This window comes from Nannospalax galili, unplaced genomic scaffold, assembly GCF_000622305.1.
Source record: "Nannospalax galili isolate Female #2095 unplaced genomic scaffold, S.galili_v1.0 scaffold109, whole genome shotgun sequence".
Taxonomy (NCBI): Eukaryota; Metazoa; Chordata; class Mammalia; order Rodentia; family Spalacidae; genus Nannospalax; species Nannospalax galili.
Window position 1 is genome coordinate 2,724,914 of NW_008360315.1, and position 6,887 is coordinate 2,731,800.

A 6,887-nucleotide genomic window follows, 5' to 3' on the forward strand; every position below is an offset into this window, starting at 1 on the left:
AGAGGTCCAAAAAGACAGCTTGTGGTTGTTGGTTTTCACTTTCCACATGTGGGTTCTGGGGATCAAACTCAGGTTGTCACTGAAGTTAATTTTACTAGGGAAAAATTTATTTCATTAAAATTTGCAACTTATAGAAAAGTTCTATGAAAAATACAGCAAAGGGGCTGGAAAGATGACTCAGTAGTTAAGGGTACTTGCCACTCTTCTAGAGGACCCAGGTTTGGTTCCCAGCACTCACATCATGGGTAAAAATTTCAAGGGCATCCAACATTCTTTTCTTACCTCCATAGGCTTTGCATGACATATATTCACTTACATACAAGCAGGCAGAGAACTTGAACACAGAAAATAATAAATAAATATTAAATTTTTTAAAATATTTTTTTTAGAAAAAAGAATTCCCTAAAAACCTTTGCTCACACCATTTGCTAACTCTGTTCAATTGGTGCCTTTGATTTCTCTTGCTCGCTCACATTCTCCTCTGTCTTCTTTCCCTCATACTCTTTGTTCTTTTCTCTTCTATTTTCTGTACATACACACACAGACATGCACAAACAGGTGTGCTCAGAATTTGAGTGCTCAGAAACTGAAAGCAATTTTCAGGCATCAAAGCACGCACATTTTACTCCTAAATATTTCGCTTTGTATTACATGAGGACAAAGAAAGAAAATGTTCTTTCTTAACCTTAGTACAATGACATAAATGAGGAAATTTGATACACCATGCTGTTATGTAATCCACATCCCATGGTGCAGTCTTGACCACTGTTCCACTAATGCCATTTATGGCTATTTTTGCTCTCTCCTTTGGATCTAATCAAGGATCATGAATTGCTTTCTGTTTTAGTGACTTTTTATTCTCCTTTATCTTGAAAATCTAGTTAAGATTCATATGTTGAATGCCCTTGACATTTGGTTGTACAGGCCAATTAATTCATGAATATTTTAATAGATGTTTGGCTGAATCTTACCTGGGGTTGTATCAAGGTTAGATATTTTTACTAGGAATAGAAGATAAAATTTCTTACTGCATGTCATGTGGAGAAGCATACACACTTTAGTTTTTATTCTGGTGACACCTAGGATCCTAGTATCAAGTTGCAATCTAGAATTATGAGTAATAGAAAAGGAGACCTCATTATAGTACTTAGACCTCATGCAGTGTGGGAGTGGCATGTGGGTGTAAGGAGGATGTTCTTTATGTCTAATGTTGAGCCTCAAGACATAGGCAAGTTGTAGGAGCACCTAAGAAGCATTATTTCTTGTGGACCTGCAAAGCAACTGGCACGAGGGAGCACAAGGGCACCCATGGGACAAGTGACACTCACACAGACAAGCTGAAGTCTGTAGTCATTCATGGACTCCATCTTTCCTGTCAAGACTCAGCTACAGGGTTGGCAGGTGCCCTGTGTCTTGGACTGCACCTCTCATAAAATTCAAATGCTATTATTAAGAAGAAGCTAAAGGAGTGGCGGTGAACCCCACCATACTAACACACAAACACCACAGCTCAGTGAAGTGTTGACAATCTACCCCAATGCCTAGTGTCCTGAAAGGCACATGAATATATGTTACTTCAACCTGACATTGCAAATTTATCATGTGAGAAACTATAACTTGAGGTACAGGCACACACACACACACACACACACACACACACACACACACACACACGTGCGCGTGAGCATGCCCACGAGCACGTACACATCTCTTTGCAAAGGTAGTTCAAGTTTAGCCAAATTGATAGAAGCATCAATTGTGTGTGTGTGTGTGTGTGTGTGTGTGTGTGTGTATGGTGTGTAATATGGACATAGTGTTTTGATATGTATAGATCCCAATCCCAAGTGTGCTGGGATTACATTAAGTAGATACATAAATTCAGAAGAAGACAGTTTTGGACTTTCACAGGTTTTTGTATGTACTTTCTGCATTTATTTTCTTTATTTCTCTTTTAAAAAATATTTTATTTATTATTTTTATTTTATGTGTATGTGTGTATTGCCTGCATAGAAGAGGCTCGGATCCCCTGGAACTGGAGTTACCCACAGTTGTTAGCTGCCATGTGGATGTTGGGATTCAAACCCAGGTCTTCTGCAAGAGCAACCAGTGTTCTTAACCACTGAACCATCTCTCCAGCCTCTCTTTGTCTTTTAAAAATATTTTTATTGAGGTTTTGTGCATTTCATATAGATCTTAATGAAATTTAGACACCCTCCCCCATTTGTGTCCTTTCATAACCCCCTACCCCATTTGATTTCATGGATTCTATCATACATGTTTGGTTTTATTTGGTCTAGCATGTACCCAGATGTCCCTTGGTGCAAGTTCATCCATGGGAGTCTCATCAGCCTATGTAGAATCACTCTATCAAAGAAGATCTACTTTCCCTCACCCAGAAGTAATCAGTTGCCATAGTTCTTTTAACAGTTTCAGAGTTTCAGGTTTCTTATTGAGTTCTTTGATCCATTTGAAGTTGGCTTTTGTGCAGGGTGAAAGATAAAGTTACAATTTCATTCTTCTACAGGTGGAGGTCCAGTTTTGCAAGTACCATTTGTTGATGATGCTATCTTTCCTCCAGTATGTATTCTTGGCACCTTTGTCAAATATCAGATGGCTGAAATGGCATGTACTTATGTTTGGGTCTCCTATTGTGTTCCATTGATCTACGTGCCTGTTTTTGTGCCAGTACCATGCTGTTTCTATAATATATGCATATATATATATGTAATATAGTTTGAGATCTGATATGGTGATCCCCAGCATTTCTCCTTAGCCAAAGATTGCTTTAGCTATCTTGGAATCTTTTTTGATTCCATGTGTATTTTAAGACATTTTTTTAGTTCTGTGAAGAATATCATGGGGAGTTTGTTTGACATTGCATTGGCTCTATAGATTGCTTTTGGTAAGCTTGTCATTTCCACAGTATTAATTCTACCAAGACAAGAGTAGGTACATCCATCTTCTGCTGTCTTCCTCGATCTCTTTCTTTAAAGATGTAAAAATTTCATTGTAGAGATCTTTAAAGCCTTTGGTTATGTTTATTCCTAGATAGTTAATGTTTTTTGAGGCTACTGTGAAATGGGAGTGTTTCCATATATGCTTTCTCCCATTGCTTGCTATTTTTATATAGAAAGGCTAATAATTTTTGTAATTTGATTTTGTAACCTGATACTTTGCTGAAAGTATTGATCATTTCTAGCAGTTTTCTGGTGGAATTTTTGGGATTTCTCAGGTATAGTATTACATCATCTGCAAGAAGGGATATTTTGACCTCTTTTTTTCCAATTGGTACTCATTTAATTTCCTTCTCTTTTCTTATTGCTCTCAATAAGCAATTTCAAGTACTATATTGAAAAGGACTAGAGGTAGTGCATGACTTTGTTTGGTTCCTGATTTTAATGGGAATGCTTCCAGATTTTCTCCATTTAGAGTCATGCTGGCCATGGGTTTGTTGTGTATAGCTTTAATTATGCTGAGGGCTGTTTCTGCCAGTCAATTCCCTCTAGGACTTTGAACATGAATGCTTGTTGGATTTTGTCAAAGGCCTCTGCATCTATTGAGATGACCATGTGATTTTTATCTTTAAGTTTATTTGTATGGTTTATTACATTTTTTTACTCACATATATTGAACCATGCCTGCATCTCATGAATAAAGCTGACTTCATAATGGTAGATGATCTTTACGGTGCATGTCTGTATGTGATTTGTGACTATTTTGGTCAGAATCTCTGTATCTATGTTAACTGAGGATGTGGGCATATAGTTTTCTTTTTATTGTGTCTTTATGTGGTTTTGGTATTAGAACAATACTGGTTTCATAAAAGGAATTTGGGAATTCTACTTCTGTTTCTATCTTTTTGAAGAATTCAAGCAGTATTGTTTGTAGTTCTTTGAATGTGCGATAAAATTCTGCTGCGAATACATCTGGGCATGGGCTTTTTTAAATCAGGAGGTTTTGTGTTGCTGTTTCAATTTGCTTATTTTTTATAGGTCTCTTTAAGCTATTGATCTCTTCTTGGTTTAATTTTGATGATGTCCATGAATTTTGAAATTTACCCATTTCTTTTAGGTTTTCAAATTTAGTGGAGTATAGGTTTTAAAAGCATTCCCTTATAATGTTCTGGATTTTGTGTGTGTGTGTGTGTGTGTGTGTGTGTGTGTGTGTGTGTATTGTGTCTCTGAAATGGCAAACACTTAGAGCTATAAACTTCCCTCTTAGGACTGCATTTAAAGTATCCCACTGGTTTTGTTGTGCTGTATTATCTTTTTCCTAGTTTTCACTGAAAAGTTAGTTGTAATTCTGATGGGTTTTCCTCTATATGTAACTTGTTGTTTTTCTCTATCAGCTTTCAGTACTCTCTCTTTGTTCTGTACATTTAGTTTTTTTACTATGATATGCTGTGGGGAGTTTCTGTTCTGCTTCTATCTAATTGGTGTTCTATGTGCTTCTTCTATCTTTATAAGTATGTCTTCCCTTAACTTAGGGAAGCTTTCATCTATAATTCTGTTGAAGATCTGTTCAGTGCCACTGACCTGAGATTCTTCTACTTCCTGTATGTCCATGATGTACAGATTGGTGTTTTCATGGTGTCTCACAGTTCCTGCATATTCTATTCCTGTGTGGATTAAAATGTTTTTCTAGGCTTTGCTTGTGGAGTCCATGTCTACAACTTTGTCATCCAATCTTGATATTCTGTTTTCCATTTCATTCATTCTGCTTATGAGGCTTTCTCTTCTTGTTTCAAATTGACTTATTGAGTCTTTCAATTCCATCTCCATTTCAGCCTGGGTTTTCTTTAAGGTTTCTCTTTCATTTGTGAATTCAATTTTCAAGTCCTGAATTGTTTTTGTTATTTCATTCAGCCACATATCTATATTTCCTTGAACTTCCATTACAAATTTATGTGTATCTTCTTTCAGTTGTTTGTGTTTTTTAAATAAGTTCTTTGATTGTATTTATGATTATTCTTTGAAATTTTGCATTGTGGGGTTCCTGTTGTGGGATTCCTCAGGGTGATTCTCATTGTAGTACATTTCTTTAGGACTGGTGGGTTTTGTTTGGGACACATTCTCTTGATTTTTCATATTATTTGTGTTTTTGTATTGCTGTTTTGGCTTATGGATGGTTTGATTTTTGTTTTGTTTTTAAGCTACTTGACTTTTGTTTTTATTATAGTTTTAGCATCTGACCTTTCCCCCCTTTTTTAAATTGAGCTTTTAAAATTTCATACAATATTTCCCACTCGCATCCAGACCTCCCCCATCCATACATCCCCCATCCCTATGCACTCTGCCATACATGCTGAGTCCTAGTCATTCAGGTGTTTGTATCCAAATGTCCTTCAATGTAAATGTGTCCACTGGAGTCTAGTCAGCCCTCTCCCCCCACCCATCAGCAATCAGTCTTTCAATCTAGTGCTTTTAGGCCCTTGTTTAATTTTAGGCCCACTGACATGGGTCCCACATTCGATGCCACTGCTGCAACAAGGTCAAATGAGTAAGCCTCCAGTGGTATGGAAGTTTCCACCTCCTACTTATGTTCATGAACCAGCTCTGGCACTTGCAATCTTTCAGCTTCCTCTTCTGCAATGGTCCCTGAGCCTTGGGTGGGTGAGGTTCCATGTAGGAGTCCCATCCTACACTCAACAGTCTCTTATTCTCCAAAACTTCACCAGTTGTAGCCTTCTGTGTGTATCACACTCTGATGTACATGGAAGCCTCACTGGTGGGAGTTGAGGGGTGCATTAGCCCTATCTGTACCCCTTTTCCCAGTATGTTCCATGAGCCTTGGTTGTAGAGATTTGACTGTAGGTGTGTTACCTAGTACTGGGCATCTCCCAGGTGTATGTTCTCTATGCCTGACCAGATGTGCAACTCTGCAGTAGCTTCCATCTGTTGCAAAAAGAAGCTTCTTTGATGAGTGCTGTATGGTATGTTTGTTGCACTAAGGGAGGTCTCTTCTGTCTCCTACCGCATTCCCTTCCAAGCAGCTCCTAAGTAGACATACGCATTCATGTTCAGACACTCTATGTGCATTTCTCATAGGATTTCTTTGGTATCACTTTTCCCTCTGTTTCCGAGCCCCTGAGATTCACTCATCTCTACTCTTTTCCCTCCCATCTTGCTGTCCTCCTCTCTCCCTCATCACAGTGCACCCACTTTTCCCACCCCCAATACCTCCTGACTCCCACTATCTTTCTGTTCCTGATGTCCATTGCTCCCCCACACTATGATCCCTTGAATGTCCCTCCCTCCTCTCCTCCCTGCCAATTACTCACAATTTTTCCACGTCCCTCAGGTAGCATCTGTTCCCTACTATCCGCCTTTCAGGTTTTCTTTTCCTTTACCTCCATGTATCCTTTGCCTTTAACTAGCTCATGGTGTTACCTCAGAATTTTTATACTCACATATAAGGGATTGGTGCCACAAACCACAAATGAGGGAAAATATGTATTGCTTGTTTTTCTGTGTTTGTGTTACTTCACTTAGTATAACACTCTCTAGCTCCATCCATTTACCTGTAAATTTCATAATTTCATCTTTTCTTACTGCTGAGTAGACCTCCATTGAGTACCACATTTGCATTAACCATTCATCAGTTGAGGGACATTTAGGTTGCTTCCATTTCTTAGCTATGGTGAAGAAAGCAGCAACAAACATGGGTATTCAGGTATGTCTACAGTACGATGAGCCCTTGGGGTATATGCCAAGGAGTGGTATCACTGGATCAAATGGTAGGTTCATTTTTAGTTTTTTGAGGGTTCTCCACACTGCTTTCCACAGTGTTTGTACAAGTTTGCATTCCCACTAGCAGTGAATGAGTGTTCCTCTTTCTCTACATCTTCTCCAGCATTTGAATTCTTTCGTTCCCTTGATCTTGGCCAA